The sequence below is a fragment of the Chelonia mydas genome, chromosome 15, assembly GCF_015237465.2.
Source record: "Chelonia mydas isolate rCheMyd1 chromosome 15, rCheMyd1.pri.v2, whole genome shotgun sequence".
Taxonomy (NCBI): domain Eukaryota; kingdom Metazoa; phylum Chordata; order Testudines; family Cheloniidae; genus Chelonia; species Chelonia mydas.
Window position 1 is genome coordinate 27,258,587 of NC_057856.1, and position 22,600 is coordinate 27,281,186.

Genomic DNA, 22,600 nt, shown 5'->3' on the forward strand with positions numbered 1-22,600 from the left:
AGAAACAAGCAGGAAGCATGGCTTGAGAGAAGCCACCCCTCAGAACAAACACATGAGAGATGTTAAGGGACAATGCCCAAATTGTTGGCTTTGAATACTTGGCCTCCTCCCCTGTCAACCTGCAAAATTAGTTCTGTCCAGGAGGGCCAGAGCCTGTGAATACAGATGAGCAAAGGGACTATACCGGTTTTAAAAGGGTCTCTCTCAGGAGAGCGGGGAGTTGTTCAGGGGAACAGGACTAAGATGCAGGCTGAAGAAGCTGGGCTTGCCAGGGGATGGTGAGCCTACAGGCAAGATGAACATGCATGGAGACTGTGGCTTTAAAATCATGTTCTCTGAATGCCTTGTCACTACTGCTACAATAAACCAAACTTCGGCTTTCAGAAAGCTGTTTGGTCGCTGAACACCAGACCCCTAAGGGGAGAACCGCAGGTACCAGAGCTGGGGGCTAGGCATGATTGGTACACAGGGTGCTGTAGCCTAGGGCCTGGTCTAAGTGTGGGAGGATTGTGGCGTTCTGCCTCGGGATAGGTAAAGGCCTGGCACCTGACTGAGAGGCCAGGAAGGGCACAGAGGTTCAGCTAGCCCTGTAACTGAGCCAGGCAGGCAGGGCTGCAGGTGTGCGTCAAGCTCACATTGATATTGCATACTGTGTACGTGTTCTGCCGAGAGCTGATTTCTGTTTTCAGGGCTATCAGTTGGATCCGGCACCTTTCATGCATACTAGAGGCCTAAGCTGGAAGGCCTGGAGGAAAACTCTTGTAGATCTCTATGGGAGGTGTTGCAGGAATAGGACTCCGTAAAAACGTCAGGACAGGACTCTCCAAATACACCTGAAAGGAACAAAAAATTCCAAGTTGGAGAAGTTTTGGGGGAAGGGGATTAGATCTGGTGGAGTCAGGAAGCAGGGTCACAGGGAAGTTGTTTGAAAAGTAGGTTAATGTTCAGACAAGTATCCAAATTTCTGGACGCTTATCTGCCCTGAACCTCGACAGTGTCTGTATTTGCCGGTCATAAATATTAATACAACAGTGTGGCTATTGCTTCCTTGAAACACTTGCTGCTTATCTTAACTAAAGTAGAGGCTAGAGAATTATGCTACGGCATTCAGTATCCAAGATGGCCGGGACCTGCTGAGACATAAGTACAGTATGTAGCACCCGGCTGGAAAGACTTCGCTGTACTTTCTATATACAGTGGGTGCTGTTAAGAACTCGGCATTCGCCACCCCCGATGCTGGTGGTACTTAGCCTGGGAGAGATCACAGTCCTGCAATCAGCCATGATTCAGCAAAACACTTCTGCCTGGGTTTAACTTTAATCATGTGCTTAAATCCTTCTCTATCCAGTGAAGAACTGAAGCATGTTCTGAAGGCTCCTTGAAATCAACAGGACCTAAGAGTGTGCTTAAGGGCTTTGCTGAATCAGAGCCTCAGTGTGGAGTGGTAAGTGTGGCGTTTTTAATGGCACCCGTTTTGGCTTGAGTGCCTCCCCTGAGTATGCCAGAACTACTGCCAGAGCTTGTCTCCACCATCAAAATGTGCCTCCTAGTAGCCAACCTATAAGTATCCTTTTAACTTAAATCCATTTCTCCTTGTTTTACATTAATGCCCAATGGACATAGACCTTTTCCTTCATTCTCATTATTACTCTTTATATGGAATTATCGGGCCAGTTTTCAAACTAACTTGTCTAAATTCATCTTCATATTCCCCATTTATGTACTTGAATTGGCCCTGAGATGCAAAAAGTTAATCTGTATTTGAGTGCTCACATTCAGAGTTGGGTGCCCCAAAGTGGGCCTCGGTAGAAAAAATTTGGACCTCGGTCTTGCACAGTCCCCAGTTAAATCAGTATGTAGTATGAGTTTATACACTGTGGCCTGCATTAATCAGACATAATTCACCAGTTAAAAAATAAATAAATATAGGCTTTCCAGATTTTTAATCTTTGTGTCCAAGAGTTTGTTTTAACAACATCCGTGGTGTGTGTGAATGTGTATGTGTATATGTATTTTGGAATTGTCATAGGCTGCAAATATATGATATACATTTAAGCAATATCGGCTAGAAAGAGAAAAGATACTTTTCCAATAGGATTTTCAGGTAGTGGGAAGTTTTTACTAGCTGATATGAGCTCTGTACCTTCATTGGCAGGATTGCTACATGTAATTATGACAGATTGAAATTGCATGTCTGCAGAGAATTTACAGGTAATGATTATAATGTGAAAGTTTAATTTACTAAGAAGGTGTCACTTTCACAGCTCTGGGTAGAGCAGCTGAAAACCTGGAGGATAGTCTTGATTGAATTAATCTTAACTAATAATTAGGAAATTCCATGAACTGAAAAATACTGAGATTTTTTTTTTTTGAGAGGGGAGAATTAGGTGTTACCAAAGCAATGAAATGTAAGGGGTGTTTTGCAGTAGTGAGTGGAGGTATTTGGTGTCTTGTTTGATTTTTTTTTTTTTTTTTTTTTTTTTTTAAATTTAACATTGTCAAGATTATATGTAGTGTAGAGGTTTGTTCTCACATTTCATTGGCACTCCAGTGGCTCAGATCCTTGAGTTCTCTCTCCAGCAAAACTTCCATGGGTTCAGTGGAAATTTGTGCTGGAGGAAGCATTGAGTAACATCGGAGTAAGGACTTCAAGACTTGGTTCCATGTTTATTACATTCCAGGAAAGTCCATGGAAAACATTGTTTAAAAAGAACTGCTCTGAGACTGCACATCCGGCAGATATAGCAAGGCACATAAGCACTTGTTTAACTTTAAGCCTGTGCTTAAGTTGCATTAAAGTCAATTGGACTTTAAGCACGTGCTTAATCAGGACCTGATATGCTAGCTTTTTATTTCTTAGTGAGCTGGACCTCAGTGTGTTAGATTACAAATGAAATGAGTTTGCTCTAATTCTATACTGGGGTGTGTGTAAGTGGAGCCAGTGTAAAGAAATAACACAATGCCACTGTTGGGTGTAGCTGTGAGTTCCCAGAACTGTGTACCATTCTATCCTAGGTGGACAATGTCTCATTGAAGCGTCAGTCTAAATGACTCTATCTAGACTTGTTTCAGAGTAGCAGCCGTGTTAGTCTGTATTCGCAAAAAGAACAGGGGTACTTGTGGCACCTTAGAGACTAACAAATTTATTCGAGCATTGTAGACTATGCTTAGTCCTGCAATATCTGAACTCCCTAGAAGGTTTAAAAGACTGACCTGTCATGAGGTGGGGGAGGAAATGGTATGGCATCTTCTGATTACCCTGACATTGACGCGTGTCACTGATGACTGACAGCCTTATCCAGCACCCACTAAAATCAATGGAAAGACACCCATTGTCTTCAACAGGCACTTAACTGGGGCCATAGAACTTAGTGCCTATGAGTTAGCATCTCAAATACAACTTTATGATGAACATCCCCTGGTAAGAATGAACTGGCCATTGCTAATGTAAGTGTGCTGTTGCAAAGTACCAAGGCGGTGCATTGGTTGAGCTGTAACCACTATCTTTCTGGGGTATTTAATTTCTCTCTCTCTCTCTCTAGAATATTATCTTTCTTAATACCTTGGCCACAGATTGCCAGTAATCAACCAAATGAAGAGAGTGACCATGAAAGTCGGGTTTGATTTAAACCTATTTAAAGAGTAGCTCTGTGTAACTGTGCTAGTTTCAGCTTTGATTTGCAGTTTGAGATAAATGCATAAGAGGTGTGTTTAGGTCTCTACTAAAGGGTTATATTTCTTTGCAAGTCAGTTGGTAGTCGCTTTGTTTTTGGAATGATTATTTGTGACGTTAATACCTGAACACTCATTTACATCAACAGAAAATTTCCTCTGGCTCCGTATAGCTGTAGTCCTACTGTTTTGGAGGGGAAACTGCTATCATCGTAAAATGTCTTTTTCAGCATTCCTATTTCAAGTTCAGTTAGCAACAAATATTACTTTGATCTTATTCTGGTCACTTGAACAGATGCAGTTATTTTAGTAACAGAACTAAGAATAAAATCTTGTTAATATTGTTAAAGCGTAAACATGGTATTTGTATTTTTAGCAAATTGTTCTTTATGGTATTGATTTACATGTAATGTAGTACTTGCATGAATAACTACTATAAATCTGCAAGCATTTATCTGAAGTAGCTATGAATTCAGTCAAATTTTTTATTTATTAGACATGATTATGGAGCTTACACTGTAAGGTTGAGAATAAAATGTAAACCATTTTTCCTATGAACAGCACCGAATTGTATCCAATGAACTAATTGATCTGTTAAAAGAGGTGTAAGGGTTCAAATCTGACAAAATGAAAAAAAACACTGTATACATTTATAATAAATGGCTGCTTTGATCTGTCTTGTGAATATTAGTGCTGGGGTGTGTGTGCGATTTTGCAGAGAGGAAGAAACAAACTTTTGAATAGAGTAGGTACAATATTTTCCTCTTGACTCTCATTCTTAGTCCTGATAGGCAGCTGTAGTAGCAAATGATTTGTTTTCCTATTGATATTTGAAACACTGGAGAGTCCAGCTTTGTACATCTAAGACATTTGACAAAAGTTTAAATCTTGTGTTTTAAATAGTGAACATAAAAATACCCTGGTTTCTGTCACGCGTGGCTACTTGGAGGTCTATAGTTCAGAGGTCTAATGTGTTCAATGTTCTAAATTTAGCCATTTAAAAGAAGATTATGGGCTATCCACTTGGGACTTTTAAAAAGCCTTTCACAATAACTCTTGAAAGCCTGATGCCTTTAATCCTTAACTTTAATTTAAAATAAAGGAATCTTTTCAACTTGCATTCCTTCTCTCCCCCGCCTCATTCTGCAGGAATAGGGATCCTTACAACTTGCTTATGGAGCAGAGATGTGCTAAAGCTCTTTTAATTTCATATGCAGAGGGGTTTTTTTTTAATAGAAAGAAAATCAAGTCAACACTCGAGAGTATACACAGCAGTTTACTGAGATAGGAGGAATTAATCAGTCTATAAAGTTCAGTATGTAAAAAGGGAAAAAAAAACTGACTGATCAAACACAAGCTCTTCTATGAGATGCAAAGATAAAAGACTTTTCCTCTGCGAGCGTCTTAACTATTGGCAGACAGTGGGGTCAAGATTTTTTGTTATGGAAAGCTAGAGATAATTAATGTTGTTGAAAGAAGACTATTCTGTTGGCGTCTAGCTGGCTAGCCCCCTAGTCTGGAATCCTCTGAAAAAGAAGCAAGTCAGGGAAAAGTTATCCACTGAGGAACTGCCAATGTAACTGAGCAATAAATAATATCTACAGATAAAAAGAGCGTTTAAAAAGTTGTGGCTGCTGCTGCTATTTGATAGGCGGCAAAAAAATAAAGGATGTGTGTTTGGGTGCGGGAGGCATTGGCAGGCAAATCTTTTTTTAAATGAGGTTGCAACAGAGCACGCAAATGTTAATCATAGAATCTCAGGGTTGGAAGGGACCTCAGGAGGTCATCTAGTCCAACCCCCTGCTCAAAGCAGGACCCATCCCCAACTAAATCATCCCAGCCAGAGCTTTGTCAAACCTGACCTTAAAAATATCTAAGGAAGGAGTCGCCCTGATATTTACAGTCTTCATTACTTTCCCCTCTAACACAGTTCAGCCTTTTAATGTAATGGGCAGGAAATGTTTCACGCAGCTAAGAAGTTCATTGCTTCTTATGCTGCCCGTAAGAAGAGGGGGACTTTTGCGTGGTTTTGTTCGCTGGAGCGCTTGAGCCCCAGCAAAGCCCATGTTTGAGTGCAGAGCTCTCCGGCCATCGAACCTGCCTGGCTGAATGAAAGATGTCCTGCAAGCACTGCTGAGTGATGTGCTCCGTTTACATGTCCAACTCCCTGGGGCAAGGCCCTTCTCTTCTTACTTGTGTATGGCAGTAGTGCTGTTGATAGTAACACATCCGCAGAGGATTTAGAGGCTGGTCTCATGTTGCTTCCTGCTGCCTTTTGCTTCGTCCTCTCTTCGTGGCTCTTTGGGGGTTTCCCCAAGAAGGACCGTGGGGCTGTGGAAATTATCACCCTGGGCTCCCTCTTCTTACTACCAAGTTGGTCAGAGGCTTTAAAAGCCTCTGGCTGGGCTGGAGGCAGTGCTTGTATGGGTATCCTTCCTAAGGAGTAGATCAGCCAGACAGAGGGGAGTATAGAAGAAAAGGCTTGAAAGGTTTTAGGGAGCTCTCTGGGGCCCAGGTCTTCAGGCACAGGTGGTTCTTTCAGAATGTGGGAACAAATCTGAGTACTTGTGTCCTTAAATACCAACTTTCCTCTCATCCTGGGATGGTCTGAGATGGCGGGACTCAGCTGGACGTCTACAGTTTAAGTGCAGATGGCTGCGTGAAACCAGCCGAGAGAAAGGATAGTAGAGGTACAGAACTGTGACTCTGGAGATCAGGGTTCGGTTCCTGACTCTGCCATTGGCTTCCCGGTTCCCTTGGACAAGTTGCTGTCTCCTGTGATGGCTCCACAGTGCTGGCTGGTAGCCAGGATACTTACCTGTTTCTGAACAGCGCACCAGACGGAAGGCCCAGATCCGGTCTGGTTGGGTGTATTGGAGCTGAAGGCTCCCCTTGCTGGCACAATGGCTGAGCTTGCTGCGCTCCCAGTCTCTGCCTCCTTGAAGGCTCTCCCCTCCCCTCCAGTTTTCCCTTTTATTTATTTTAGCTCCTGGCAGTTTTTGCCATCTGCCCAGCTTGGCCTTTGCTCTCACTTCCCACATGCAGGGGAGTTGGGCTGGTAGGATGGAGTTTAGCACTTGGGGCAGATGCCCTTATCCCCGGAGGTTTCCCTCCAGGCCTTCTTGCCCCTGGACCCCTCCTGCAGCCGCCAGCTTTGCTGCACAGTGCACTGGGGCCGTGCCCAGGGGAGGGGGGAGTTCATCAAGGCAATTCAGCACCCTGTGTGTGACTACCTCTCCTTTGGGATCGCTGTCCTGTCTCCATTGTGAGCCAGCTCTCCAGCCAGGCAGCTTTGGGATCTCTATGGGGACAGCTGCTGAATCAGCACTGCCAGCCTGCTCTCCACTGTTAAGACACAAAGCCTTGGAGGGGGAAGGAAGGAGAAACTCCCCTCCTTTCTTGTGCAATGGACAGTCACAGCCAGGTGGCAGGACTTCTCTCCTGAGCAACAAAGCCAACAAGGGCAATTAGACTGAGCCCTAATCCTTGCTTTGCCTCTGCTTCCCCACCTGTGAAATGGGACCAGTTGCAGTTCCCAGCCTTGCAGGCTGTTTGGAGGCCAGCTCCATTGCTGTGTGTGAGAGGTCAGCTCCTCCGGGTAGGGGTGTCACATGCTAACCAAATAACGCAAGTGGCTTTCAGCAGTCAAGCCACTCCTGGGACACTGTGGGGAGGCTGTGATTGGAGGCAGCTGGTTCTTCAGTGGCTCATGCCTCTTGGGTGCTTTGGCAATAAGTTCCTGTCCCTGCTTCAAGACATTCCTGAAGCACACACGGGCTTTGGCGAAACCAGGCTCGTCAGAGTTATGATATAAATGGGCCTGGTGGGATGAGGCTACAGCAGCCAAGAAGAAAACATTAGCATGGAGGTCCCTTAGGTCTGAGCCTTCATCATCCCAGCAAAGATGCTAGTTAGTGCTTGGACAGTATTTATGGCCAGGTTACAGGTAATTTTAGGCTTATATGGGCAAACAGTGAACCAGTGTTTTAAAAGCAGCTCTGTGTTGCGTGTGTGTGTGTGTGTGTATGTGTGTGTGTGTATATGTATATATATATATATATATGTGTGTGTATATGTGTGTATGTGTATATATATATATATATATATATATGTATATATGTGTGTGTGTGTATATATATATATATATATATATATATATATATATATATATATATATATATATATATATATAAAAAATAAAATATGGCATTTACATGGTGTGACCAAATAGACATCCAAAGGAATAACCATCTAGAGTAGTGTTCCATAAATGCCACCTAGCATGATGCTCTGAACACAGCCAAATGTGACAGCATAGACATGGTGTGCGATGGGAATGCCAACCTGTGTGTGTGATTTTCAACATCTGTCATTCAGAATCAGTCATCGAGGGAAGCCTGTGAATTTAATGGGGAGATTTACACCCATTCCTAATCTTGACTGCTACAGACTGAACTGTGCGCTTCACCATTTTCACTAGGCACCTAGATAAATCTGGCAGCACAGTTAATATATGCTGCCCTTGCAGAATTTGCAAGGTACTATGTTCTTGGGGTGTTGTCTGTTCACAATAGTGCCTTCAAATCTGGGGCTGTCCTTTCAGGAAGTGGCAGAGGTTAATATCACATGTGGAAACCAACCTGTGGCAGTTGTGTTTTGGGGGCCAGTGCTGTAGGAGGTGCTCATCTCAGTACTCAGAAGTTTGGAAGCTCAGAGAGAGAATGTGGCATATGTTAAGCAAAGGTTATACACATAAGGATTCGCTTCTCACACTGATTTTATACCACTTTGAACTCAATGAAAGTATTCCTGATGCAGACTACTCTAAAAACAAGGAGGCTCAAATCCAGAGGACTCATCATGTGTAGGGTTGGGTAATGGTGAACTTGAATTTAATTTTCCTCATTCTCTGCCCTGCTGTGGACTCCATTATTATTATTTTAGTGCAGTAATGTCCAAGCGGCCAGCTGCGATCAAGGCTTCATTGCACATACGCATGGTGACAGGGTCCCTGCTCCGGAGCTTACCGTCTGGCAGACAAAGTGAGTGTTGTTATGCCCATTTTGAAGATGGGGATGGAAGGCACAGAGGGACTACGTGATTTCTTCAAAGTCTTGCAAGACGTCTATAGCAGAGACAGGAATTGAACCCAGCTCTCCTCATTCCCAGTCTAGTGCCTTACCCTGGTAGGTATGGTCTTGTGGTTATGAGCTCCAGCCAGTTTACACCAATAACTGAAGGTCTGTCTGTTGTGCTCTGCATGCTGTCCTCATATGTTGGTCAAGTGCTACACAAGTTTTCTGAATGCTCAGTACGTGGCTCTCTCTAGGACTCAAGCTGTAAGTTGTGGTCTTCATAAGTTGACACATTGACTTTCCCTCCCATCTCCAGGAGTCTGTGGTCAGCCCCTGGAAGATCAGACTCAGGATCCCAGCTCTTCCTCAGTTTATCTGAGTTAACTACACGGGAGTGGATGCTTAAGGTCTATGTCTGGGTCGGAATCCACCTCCAAGGAGCGATTTGGTGAGGGAGATTCTGCTTCAGGTTCCTCAGCCTGTCAGCGGTTCAGTGCCATCAAATCCTCAAGGAGGCATGAGACGAATGCCAGTGTGTGACCCAGGTCCTGCCTGCCCATCCCCTCTGTGCATGCATGAATCCGAAAGCACAATGGTTGGGACATGTGCACTGTTGCAACACCAAAGAGTATTGTCCACATGCACACGAACTAGCACATTGCTCATATCCACCTTTTTGTCATTAGTGATGTCTCCTGATCCAGTAATTTCTGCTCCTTCAGCCTTATTGGAAGTAATTTCACCTGATGTCCCATAGCTTTGGGATGAGCAACATTAGCCTAGCATTGAACTTTCTCTTTAGAACGCTCCATTGATCTTCTTCACATCTTCAGTGTAACCATTATGGTCAGTGCATGGATGTTCAGGCACGGCTCTGCAAGGTCTCTTGGTTTTCACAAGAAGTCACTCATTGGGATTCCTTCCCAAAACTCCATCAAGCTGGTTTGTTTTCACTGCTGGAAATGTTTTAGATCCCTCTGTCCTTGGGCATGTTGTGATGGCTGCCTGAAGGGCAGAGGACCTGGAACGCCCTCCGTTTACACAGTGTATTAGGCATGTAAGGTGTCACTTGAACACGGTGGTGAAGGGAAGTGGATGGAGTGGGATGGCTACTTGGACATGTAAAAACGTGTCTGGGTGATAATTTAAAGTTAGCTTGGACTGGAGCCATTTAAGCTGATTGATGCCCAGATAGAGGGCATGTTGCCTTGCCCCGCAGCAACACATTCATCATGCTGCAATGCCTAACGTACAGATGTGGTTAAACAATGAGGCTCTGGTGAAAAGACAGTTTGGTTAATTTAAAGGGTTCTCTCAAATGCTTTTGAAAAAGCAGCAGCAGCAGCTTTGAAGGGAAACACTGGTTTGGGATCCCAAGCAGGTCTTTCCATTCTTGAGTTTTAAAAAGGGCAGAATATTTGTGAACCATTCAGAGCGGTCAGAGTTACCTAATCAGGCCATTTAGGTCCACTTGTCGCATGCTTGATCTATTTCGACTCCTACTGCTCGTTTGGCTATGGCCTATTGCACGGTTTGTGTTAAATCTCCTTGCACTAATAATCAATAGACGTATGGTCACCCACGCTGTTTATGTATCTCTTCTATCAAAGCTGTGACAACAAGCAATCGAGATGTGAGCAGCGAGGCTGATATGTTGGGGGCTATTTAAGAATCGGGATGAATTAATTACTAGCATTAATAATTGGGGATATCCAGTACTTTAGCAGGCTTCAGCTAATAGTTTTAAGCCTCTAGTGAGTAAGTCTAGTAGGTGGCATGTTTTGGTGTTTCTATTCTGGTATTTCAACAGGATGTACGTATGTAGATAATTATAGGCTGATGATTATATTTGTGCATATAAGCTATGCAGAAAATCTCTCCATGCTATGATGCCCCCCTCGGGTGCTCCATTGTGCCCAACTTTAGATATCCTCTCTGATGAAACTCCTAAAATTCACCTCCCTTCAGGCCAAGTTCTTGTGATGTTGATGGAGTTACAACAGAGGTGGAGTTAATTAGTCCCTCTTGAGTGATCAGCACTTAATTGCCAGCTTGGGTGGTTTTCCATTGAGGTGCGCTCCTAGGTAAATCTTGGATCTCTGTGTCCCTGTGAATGTCTAATTTAGACCACATGTACAGTGGAGATGGGTAGCGGCATGTCCTTTGCATGGCGAGGTCCATTCCTACAGCATGTGACAGGGAGAGCTGGTAGGGAAGAAGAATATGAAAATATGACTGTATTGGTCCTAGCATGTGAATAAACCTTGTCCCTGTTTGCTGTCCCCTCATCCTAGTCCTGTAGACCTACACCTCAATTTACAAATGACAACAGGTAACCAACTAGGACCATCTTGGTGTACAGCAAGGCTGCTTCCACCCAGCTAATCTGACGCCAATCTGTGTTGACTAGACAGCAGGGTCTTGTTGTGGGACCACTTAGTGCCAATCCTGCTTCATGCACACCCAGACGTCGCTGTCCGCTTGCGACGGGTGGAAGAGATCTGGGGTTGCTAAGTTGATCAATAATGCAACTCACATAAAGAGAGTGTTGCATTCATCCAGGGCCTGTTTAACAAGGCGTTGCTGGACCTGTGCTGCACAGGGAGGGAGCCTACAGAGCGAGTTTGGGCTGCTGGAGATAAACGTCACAGTTGAATCTGGCATCACCAGACTATCTGTTCTGGGCAGAATGCCCATCTTCAGATGAGGGTTTCCTGCTGTAGAGCATAGAGTTGTCAGGATCGCCGGATAACTTGATTATCCAGCCAAAAAAGTGTGAATCAGATTCACACCTTTCCAGGGACAGATATTGGGTCCCTGTGCCCTGGACCCCTCTAGGAGAAGAGGCCCAAATGAGGCGCTGTGATTCATAGAATCATTGGACTGGAAGGAACCTTGTGAGGTCATCTAGTCCAGTCCCATGCACTTATGGCGGGACCAAGCATTATCTAGAGCATCCCTGACCGGTGTTTGTCTAGCCTGCTCTTAAAAATGTGCAGTGATGGAGATTCCACAACCTCCCTAGGCAGTTTATTGCACAATGGTGACACCACTTACCCTGGAGGGCTGCTCGGTTATTTGCTGTGGCAGGGGGATATGTGGGGCTTGACTCAACCTCAGTTATGGTAGCATCTGTTGATGTAACTCAAGACCCAGAGAGAGATTTTGGAGGTTCGAAGCACTAGAGGGCTGCATCAAGGGACCTGTGTGTTGACAGCCCCCTCCTATAATGAGCTCTCTTGGCCACCTCTCTCTTCTGGCCAGGGCACCTGGGAGATGTGCCGATTCAGTTAATCTCTGCAGCCACTTGTCCCAGTGAGCTGGGGTGCTCTTGCTGCAAACTAAAGCTGCCTTTCCTCAGTTGAAGCCCAGGAGGGATGTGATGATGCAAATCCTGCCTGCCCTCCCCTGTGCTGAATTCCCCCTGACTCCCAGGTGCGGTGGGGTAAACTTTTTTAGCAGGGAGTGGGCAGAACAGGGATGAAATATTGGCTCTGCGAGCTTTGACAGTCCCCAAATGACCTACTAGCAAATTTTGATTGTAAATGTTTGCATCATTACAGCTTAGTGAGACGCTCACTTCTAACAATCATTGGGCACTGAATCTGCACTGTCGGGCTGCTCGCCGTTTTGAGAAGATCCAATTAATTTTTTTTTAATTGCTTGGGGGCATTTCTGTCTTTCCCCCTCCCCTCTACAAAGCAGAGATACTACTTACTTCCCCTTCTCCTCCACCTTTCTTTCTATTGCTGCGTGATAAATAACTGCATAATCAAAATTGTTATCAGACAGAACTTGTCAGCTATAAAGATACTGGGGAAATTTTATCAGTGGAGAGAAGGCTTTTTTTCTTGTGAAAATATTAAAAAGTCATTCTAGTTTGTAAACCTAATTTTAATTTAGTTTTAGTTTTTTTAAATGTATTTTTCAGACAGAAGTCAATTTTTCAAGTATAATTTGATGCAGTCAGTGGCTATAACGTTTAATGTCCTACCTATAAATTGTTAGGACTGCTTGGAAATGATTTGCAGAATTCATACTGGTCTGACAATTGAATAAAGTAGTCTTCTTGGTCCCATAAGGGGGGAGAAAGGGATGTAGTTCTAGTCCCTACCCTTACACCCCCTCCCCCCCCGTGCAGATGCCCCTTACTCTCACCTCGAGGAAGAGGGGGAACCCCTGATCTCCCTTCCCTTCTGGTGCTGGTGGAATGGTTAGAGGATTGTTCAGAGCACAGCCTTGGAGTTTCTTTACTACTGCCCAAAGTTAAGGAATTCTTTGTCTCTGGGCCCCGGGGACAGAGACTGCCATAGATTGCACAGCTCAAATTGCAGCCATTTTGTTCTGATCCCTGGACGGCACAGACTTACTGAGCAGGGGGCGATTGTGTTGGCTGCATTCGGATAGCCGAGAGAGGTCGCTTGCTTGGGGGAGGGCACTGGAGGGGCAACGTGCATAATTAAGTAAAACCACATCTCCACTTCTATATAAAAGCTGAAACTTAATGTGGAGACCCAATTTCCAGACTAAATGTGGAATACAGGCTTCTAGGAGGGAGGGATGCTTGGAAAGGGGATGTTTGACCGGATGGCAATTGTCCCCTTTTTGGGGTACATCTGCACTATGCGCTAGCTCGGCTTGAGTGAGGGCGCTAAAATACTAGCATGGCTGTGCTGGCACAGGTGGCTTGGGCTAGCCCGTCCGAGACCCTAGGTGTGTATTCGGTTGGCTAGTCTGTGCAGCTGTGGCCACGCTGCTAGCCAGCTAGTAGTGTAAGTCTGCCTGCGCTGAGAATCACGCTGCCCAGCTGTCCATGCAACAGGTCGGGGAGGCAGTGAAGGAAGTCAGGCTGCAAGGGAAGAAGCCTATTAGGACTGGCTAGTATAGCGAGAAGTTGATTCTCTAAAATGTTCTGCAACCTGCCAAACTGAAATCCCCACCCGACTGTGCCAATGCGGATGTTCCTCTGTTTACTTTAGTCGCTCTAGATCCCCGGGGAGGAATGTGGCTGTTCTGAGGGCCGCTCCGCTGGGCTCGACTGTCTGCAGTTTAGGGAGCTTTTTTTTTCTTTTTCTCTCTTTTTTTTTTTTTTTTTAAATAAGTGTGTTTCCACTTGTATGTAGGCCAGGGTGGGGTAAATCCCCCAAATACAAACCTCACAAGGCTGACAGCACTGGGCAGAGGCTTAGCAAGAAAAGTCCTAAAGGACAGCTGCTGTAGAGCAGAGTAAGGTCTTGACTCAGCAAGGTACTTAAGCAAGGATGTAACTTTAAGCACGTACTTACCTGCCTTGCTGCTCTGGGACTTAAGTGATTGCTTGGTTTGGGTCGTTTCCTGGAATGCCCTAACCTACGGTACCGATGATAATTTTACAGTGTGGTTTGTTGCCTAGGAAGGTGATGGGAACCAAGCTGAAGTTAGCTACCTCGTTTTGCTTGACCCTTGTCTATCTTTAAATGGGACTTGACAACCCTATTCTATTCCTGATAGATCCTCGTGCTGCCCCCATTGAAGTCAGCGTTAAAGCTCCAGTTGTCTTCAGGAGCGCAGAATCCGCTCCATAGCTTCAAGGCTTATCTACTGATTTTCTCCTCTTCTCCATGATGGGTTTGTTTCCGTCAATCAAAGCGTGCTTTAAAAAATGTCATAAATAAATGTCGGCATTTTCTCCTGGGTTAGTTAACATACATACAAACCTATCTGATTTCCAAAAGGGAAGAGGTACAGTGAGAGGAGCCCTTATACGTGCTACACACTAAGCCGAACACTTGTGTGTCTAAAAAATGAAGGGCAAAATATCGTCAAGTTCTGTTGCATAAAATACCACCCCAATTTAATCTGTCTATCTAGTGTTCCATCTAATTACTATATTAGAAAAGTCTTCAGACCATGTATTGAACATTATAAATGGGAATAAAATGATTCTGGTAATGGCTTAATAAAACAGGTGAGGTAGCTTGCTCTGTCTGCTTAGATCCTTGGATTGAGGCCAGATTGATTTGTCAAGGAAAAAAACCCCTCGGTGCTTGTGTTGTTACACTTTGGAGAGTGTATCCATTAGAAGGCTTTGATTTTAGTCTTGTTTTTGCTTCTGAGCGGTAGTCACTGGCTCCTTTTGTTAATGGTGGAATATGCAGGACCTGTGAAAAAACATGCATTGTGTAATTTTATATATGTATAAAAAGAAATGACTGACACATCCACTTACTGGTTTGAAGGAAACTGCTTCCTAAAACTGCTGGGTGAATGTCCAAACAATTAATCTCCCTCCTCTTAATAACATGTGCAATTGTTGGTATTCAAAAGCACTGGAAATTTGGTCACAAAAAGAAGGCTATTTGCAGCATAAAATTGCCTTTGAGTTGGTTGAATGCACCAAAATGTTTCTGGAACCAACCGGCAAGCATGTGTTACCAGTTCCCCTCTGTGTCGATCCAGAGAGGGTGCAAGTTGTTACAGCCCCCAGCTAGGGACCCTTGACTCTCAACCTACAGCAGCTCATGCTTATAGTTCAGGAAGTTCAACCCCTGGTGTTTCAGCCGACATGGCAACCGTCACTTGCTTGGATTTTTTTTTAATGAATTCTCTCTGCTGTGCTTATACCCCTTGGGATCTGCTTTCTGAGTGAAATTCACCCCAGTACAAGCTCAAGCCCCCATTTCTTTTTGGGGACTGAAATGGGACTTCACTGTTGCCCAGGCCTCTTGACTCTCTGCAGAGTCAGATTTGGCCCTGTGCGAACCTTGCAGTGAATGAGCTTTCCCCACATGGACGTTTGCTGATGTGGAAGCTCATAGTGAAGGTTGTGATCTGCTCATGGATACTCTGTCAGCAGAAAATAGAGTTGAAATTCCTTGGATAAATGGTTTGTTAGTAGCTGTTCATTTGGGCCCTGATTCAGCATGTCATTTACGCATTTGCTTAACTTTAAGCCTATGAGTATAGTTCCACTGAAGCCATGTGCTTAAGTAATTTGCTGAGCTGTGCCCTCCATTCTAGAATCAGCATTGATTGAAGCTTCTCTGGACCAGGACCTTTGGTTGCTCTGGTTTTTCAGAAGTGCTGGGTGAAATCAATGGAAGCGGCAGGTGCTCAGCACCTTTGAAAACCAGGACGCACGTTGTAGGCTCCAATTCAGCAAAACATATAAGCATCAGTGGGACTTAAATCCTTTGCTGACTAGGGATGGACTGCTGATCTGGGCCTTGGTTATCAGTAAAGTGCCATCCAGACCTATTGGGCTTTACAAATAGTTACCATGGGCTAAATCCTGTGGTTTTTACTCAGGCAAATGCCCAGTGCTGTAGGCAGGAGGTTTCCCTGCATAAGGATCTCAAGATTTGACCCAGTAATAATAGACATGTCATTCTTTTTGCAATGAATCCCTAAGGTGCAAGACTTCAGCTATGTGTGTATGTAAACTGTGGAGCCAAGGTTGTTTTTTTTTTTAACCTACCTTAATTCCTACAAAGCGTGTTGTGAATTCTTCATAGATTCTGCGGCGATATAATTATCACTTGCAATGCTCCTACTGGAAAAAAAAAAATGATTTGCAGGTTTCAGAGCTGGTGCCTGGTAAAGACCCTTGCCAAGATCTGAATTCCTTATCCCAGTGAATTTTAAAAGGTGTTCAGACTTCACGGAATGGGGCAAACTTGTAGTGCAAAGCACCTTGCTTATTTACAGTACAAACCCTATAATTTCTTGCTCCTAGTAGACTATTATGCAGGTGTCAGAGGTTAAATTCCAATGCACCAATAAGGTGTCCATCTTACGCAGAGAGATGCCATTCCTGCTCGGCGTCTTCCATGTTGTCATGGATACTAAAGCATGGGACCCCAGAGATTGGAGCTGGGAATTAATGGCAGTCCTGTATAAAGGATTCCTGTCTTGGCTGAGTTGATGGATTACATTGATGTGCCATTTGTCATACTGTAATTGTTCTGGCAAATGTAATACCCACTAGTATAAACATTGTGCTGCTTTGCTAATAAAAGTGAAAATAGGAAGAGAAAGGATGATACAGTGTTACGTTCAGATAAAGAGACAATGCTGCTTTTCTGTACCTGAGCATAGTTCTTCTTCCTAAAAACCCAGCTCATTCTGCACTCTTTATTGATGAGCGAAAAAGTACTAAGAAACCATTCAGGTTCCTTGTAGAATACTTATTGCAAAGCTTCTCTTTTTGTTAGTGCCTGCTACCTGAATATCAGGGTTCAAATATTTCGGGGGGGTGGGGTGGGTGGGTTCAGGTGGCAGAGAGAGAATTCAAAGCACGTGTTAGTGACCAGGAAGTCAATGCTAACTTCTTCTGATATTAAAAGTAATTTTCAATGGAAGACTGTCCAGCAAGATTCCTGCTCAGGGCCCACTCATGCTTGAGACTTCTTCCACTCTGGGTTCTTGCCCATCATTCTGCTAGGGAGCTTTGAAATTCTAATTCACTGAGTCGTGCGTGCCTTAGTTTTACGTGCAGTAGAAACAGTTGTTGGAGGCAACGGTTTGGTTTGTGTTGTCCAGTATTTGCCATGCTCAAGAGGAATTTTGGCATGGCACATTTTTGTTGTTGATTGATTTTAGCATGCACAGGAAATTATGATGAGGCAAGGAATTGTTGGTTTGTCCTCTTGGATCAGCTAGTTATTTTGTTATGCTCTTAAAATAGTCTGTCTGTCTGTATCTGAATCTAGCTCTTTATGGTGAGGGATATTTCAGTGACCTAAACACTAGCGGTCAAATTCATTCCTGGTGTAACTCCATCCAAGTCATCAGGACTGAATTTAGACTCATCTAGGTAATAACTAAACTTATGGAAACGAAAGATTCAAATTCAGGAGAGGACGACTCAGCCCCCAACCCTTGTTCGGTAGGTGAATTGAGTACCATGCAGTTCGGATGTGGGTAGCTCTCAGTGACAAAATCTTCAAACACCAAGGTCCTGCTAGAACTGTGCATCTGTTAAGGGTACTATGGCACTTTTTTGAAACAGTTCCATCCCCCAAGTCCGGTACTGTGTGTTGTTAAACAGCTGCTGCATTTCGGTGATGATTAATATGTATAGTGTCATTTGGAAAGTGCTCTGGGAACCTTCAGGATAAAATTTGGCATATAAATTATAATATAAAATATTATTGATATAAAATGACTAATAATTGAAAAATAAGTGAATCTATGGGTATCTCGGGCAGCAGGTCAAAGCCGGTCTCAGTCACTCTCATGTCCATGTTCCTCTAGATTGCTTAGAGAAATACATAAGAGTAAAGCCGGCTGCTGGTGAAGCCATGCTGGCAGTGTCATTGTGTCAGTGGATTTGAATGCAGACCTCAGGTCCTGCTGCCCCTGAACTTTAGCCAGATCAGAATTTTGGCCCAAATCCCTGTGTGTGTGTGTTTTCTTTAAAAAAAAAAAAAAAAAAAAAAAAAAAAGGTCTCCACCTTCTTGTTTAGACTGTACGGTAGCTTTAGAATGTCATATATGAAATTCCTTGCCTTTTCAGTCTGTGCACTCCCCTTTCAGAGACATGTTGGGATGGATGGATTCCCCTCTCACCCCCGGTGTAAACCCAGAGCAGCTTCCTTGAGGTCAATGGAGATATTTCTAATGTAAATCCAGTAGGAGAAGAGAAGGAGGCCCGTTGCTGGGTTATCCATTGAAGGATGCAAAAGCTGGCTGTTGTCTGTTTGCTTGTATGTTTTCTAACACCCTGGCATCAAGGATATCCACAGCTCAGGGGATCCTGCAGCTCAGCCTAGCCCCAGCCAAATTCCATCCTCTGATCTGTGCACATGGCTCACAGGGAAGTCAACGGGAGCTGCAGACGGGCATCTGTGGGCAGCCCCCATTGTTTCTACTTGACACAAAAGCAGTGTTTGTTAGTTACTGTAGCTGCTGCTGATGGTGATGGTGGTTAAAAACAGAGCCAATATCGGGAGCTGAAACAGGCAGCAAATCTATTACAGTGCAATCTGGTGTGATCTCACCGAGTGAGTAGCAAGGATTTAGTTTTAATTTCTCAGTGACTGACTAGTAGATTGACCAACAACAACAAAGTATAGAAATAGGTGATTCTGGGTCAGACCACCTTTTAGTCCTAAATAAATTGAGCACCAGTGTCTTTAACATGGGGAAAAATGCCAGCTACTCTGGACAGCTTCATAAAACCAGTAGATTTATGCGGTCTTGACTGTCTATGCATTGTTCATTCCTCATTATATTAGTGTGATGAGACTCACTGCTGCTTCTCTATACCATTATTTATGGTAATACAATTGTTCCTCTTTTGCCATTATCCATGCTACTTCCACTCTTTAAAGAGACACTGTCATGTTAAAAAGAAAATGCCAAACCGCAGTGTAGTTGACTATCTGACTAATAAGCCCATAGGTTATTAGCACAGAGCTTTTTGGAATGTCATTTAATTTTTTGGCATTTATGCAAGTTTATTCCCTCTTTTTGCTTTTCACGGAAGTTGGAGAATGATAGACAGACCCGTCCGTTTCACTTGATGTTTACAGAGCCTGATCCTGTGTGTGTATTTTATCCCCTGACTTTCAAATGAAGTACCGTAGAATATGTTAGAGGGTGGTGTAGCTTGGGCAGGTAACTTTCTGCTGGCTAGCACTGTTGGTGCCCGAGTATCTAGAGGCATCAGACTGATTGAGGGCACCAGCCCCATGGCACCATCTCCTCTCCTGCATTCCACCCACCTGGGGGAAAGCGCTGATCTGGCACCGTAACAGGGTGGCAGTCTCTAGGGCTCTGATTCAGCAAAACACTTCTGCGCATGCTTAACTTGAAGCACGTGAGTAAATATTTTGCTGAATCAGGGCCTAAGATCCTGTATAGAAAGGCAGGGCTCGTCTGTTGAATCGCCCTAGACTCGGGTGTGAAGTAGGCTTACCAGCATCACTCAGCAGTAACTACAGTAAGTGGGTCCGTCCAATTCAGTTGAACTAGGATACAAAGGAGTGGAAGTCCCTCTTTGGAAAGGGGGAACAAGGGGCTGAGACAGAGGCGGTACTGTGGGGAAACCCTTGGAATAACCTAGCACTGGGAAGAAGGTTAGGTTGAGCTTGTGTTGTGTTCTGATCCCTGTGGCCAGGCAGAAGAAGAAATCCAGGCCAACAGATCTGATTGCAGGGCTGGGGCCCAACTTTGCCTGCTGTTTGCCTACCCCGCTCTCCAAATGTTTCATCTTTGCTGACAACAATATGGGCTTTGGCTCCCTCTCGGTTCTTGTCTCGCGAGCGTTAAAGTTCTCTGAGAGGCAAAGGAAAGGGAAAAGAAAAAAAGAAAAAGAGAGGGGAAAAAAGAAGATAAAGTTGCCCCTTTCGATGCAGTGCGCCTGTATAAAAGCCCATGTGAAGTCCTGAATATTGCAAAGGCATCTTCGTGTATATGATTGTATCTCCAAATGTTTTTAAAGTTTATGGTTGACCTGATTCGTAGAAAAAGATAAACACCCTTTCTGTGTTTGCAGTCATATGTAATTTTTATCTCTTGACCTTTAAACATAAGCAGCAGTAAAATGAAGAACTATGGCAGTCATTTAACACCCTGCCTGTACTAACTGGTTTCTGCCTGTGAGCCGTGGTTTTAAATTGGCTAATGCAGAATACTCGCAGAGCTAATAATAATTCAGATTACTCCTGTCAGCTATTCCGGTTTCATGGGTAATTTAGTAGTTGAATAAATTTTTAAAAAAATTCATTGGTTCCCATGCACTGTTATGAATCAGTAGATGGTTCCCCATTGGCAGCAGTAACTGTAAGAAGATTTAAATTGCTACTGAAAAGGATTTGAGTGAAGGTAATGTTTTATAATGTTCAAGCCATATGCACTACTTTCAGGCCTCATCAGTTTTACATTGATTCCTAGTGAAGTGTTTAATTGCATCATGAATGCAATATAATTCAGTTCTTTTTGCTAATATGGTATATATCTCAAAGTGATAGGCAGCACTGACAGGGAGAATTCAGAATTTTCATAGGTTTTTAATATATATATATGTGTGTGTGTGTATGTTTACACACATTCTGAACATGCTCAGGGTTCAATTCAGATCTCATGTATGTGTAACTGTCTATATACCAGGTTGAATGTGCGTACTATGCGCAGGGCTAGCTAACAAATCTCCAGAGATGTATGAATAAGCACCTGTGAGTGGGCGGAGTTTAGCTGATTGTGTAATTGACCATGGATTTTAAATATGGGTACAGGGATTTATTTTTTTCCCTTTCTCTTGCCCCCCCCCGCCATTGCTCAAAGAAGGGGCTACTCACGTTTCCCCAGATGCTAAATAATCAACATAATACCCTGCACCTAAGGCTTTAGAGTCAAATTTGCTGGCTTATACTGGTGTAAATCTGGAGCATCAGTGAAGTTACTTTGGATTTACATCAGTGAAACCAAGCTCAGAATCTGGCCTTTAGCAGCCATAGCCATATGGTATGAAATTCATCTCTGTGCAGAAGGCTAGCATAAATTTCAGAGAAGCCCTCAAAACCGGGCATAGCACTCTTCACAGGCTGAATATCATCTGCTGTACTCAGACACTGTTTAGTCTCATCCCGGCAGGTGGCAGATCTACCTTATCCCAGTCTCTCTGGTGCTGCTAATTTTTATGCCCACCAGGCTTCGGCATAATATTGTGGTATACAACCCCACTGCTGTTTCTCCACACCGTGTGAGTGTGGTGAGGAGACACAATTCTGGTGCCACTGGCCTGGTCGTGGGCAGCAGATGAAAAGGAACATGTCTTCATGTTAACATGAAGACAATTTATTTGAGTCCATAAAATAACTAATTACTGATGTAGAAGATCACTAAGCATTTCCCCAGTAGCTCTAAAACAGTGGCGTCTTCGAAGCAATTCTGCAAGCTAGATACCATATAAGCAAGGAATGTTATCTTCTGGATTCTGGGCTGGAACAAGTGGCGAGAGAGCCGAAATACAGATCGACTGTGGAGTTTAGCTGCCTGGTCAGAATAAATATGCTTCTTTCAGACAGAGGGGGATGGACAGAAAGATGCTGAAGGGAGTTACAGCTCAAGAACTGATCATCCTTATATAAAGACTATCCCTGTAAAGCTGCCAAATTCACTAAGGCTGTGTTTTATCTGCCATGTAGCTGGTGATCTCTGCCCAGGAGCAGCGTGGTCATGCTTTCCTCTCCCCAGCCCCAGATTCCCTGTTTTCCATTCGGGAACTGGCAGGAGTAGTTCCCATTTGGGGCTGGATCCTCCCTCTCCCTCTCTCTGTCTCTTTGTAATTCACTCATTGCGGCTTAATTGGATAATGAGGGATTCGGGGTGAGTGACTATGCAGGGTTCACACAAGTTCAAGAAGAGACATTCTGCCACTTCTCCGTTTTAAATTACATACAAGCTAGACTCTTCTGTAGTGTAACACCCTCCCCATTCCCCCCACAGACACCAAAGGGCCCAGAATCAGTGGGTTATACCTTTCCAGATATCCCATGGTTAGACCTTGAGCTAACTAAGTGTGTATACAACACACAGGGCTTTAAGGTAAAGCCCCTCCAATCCAGCTCAGACGTGAGTAATCACAAGTCCTAGTTTCCTCCTCCACCCTTCCAAGGAAGGCTGACAGCCTCCCCTTTTTGATCATCATGCCTCCTTGGTACAGAGGAATACTTTATCCTGGGCCCCAAGGAGGAAAATGGCACCATACTATCTCTGAAAGTGGTTTCCCGTAATCTAAGGCAAAAGGATTTTCTTGCTTTCGTAAGGGAGATGTGGGATGTGTGCTCAAAAAGGCAGAGGGAAGAGGAGAGACCCCTGTGAAGAATAGTAATTACCGCAAGTTGTTACAAGAGAAATATTTCCCTTCT

At 44.0% G+C, this 22,600-nt stretch overlaps 1 protein-coding gene across 6 annotated transcripts in view; it reads left to right on the forward strand.

Moving 5' to 3' along the window:
* The window catches only part of CUX2 (cut like homeobox 2), a 224,729-nt gene that overhangs the window by 65,787 nt on the left and 136,342 nt on the right, over positions 1–22,600 (forward strand). The gene's annotated exons all lie outside the window — the stretch shown is intronic.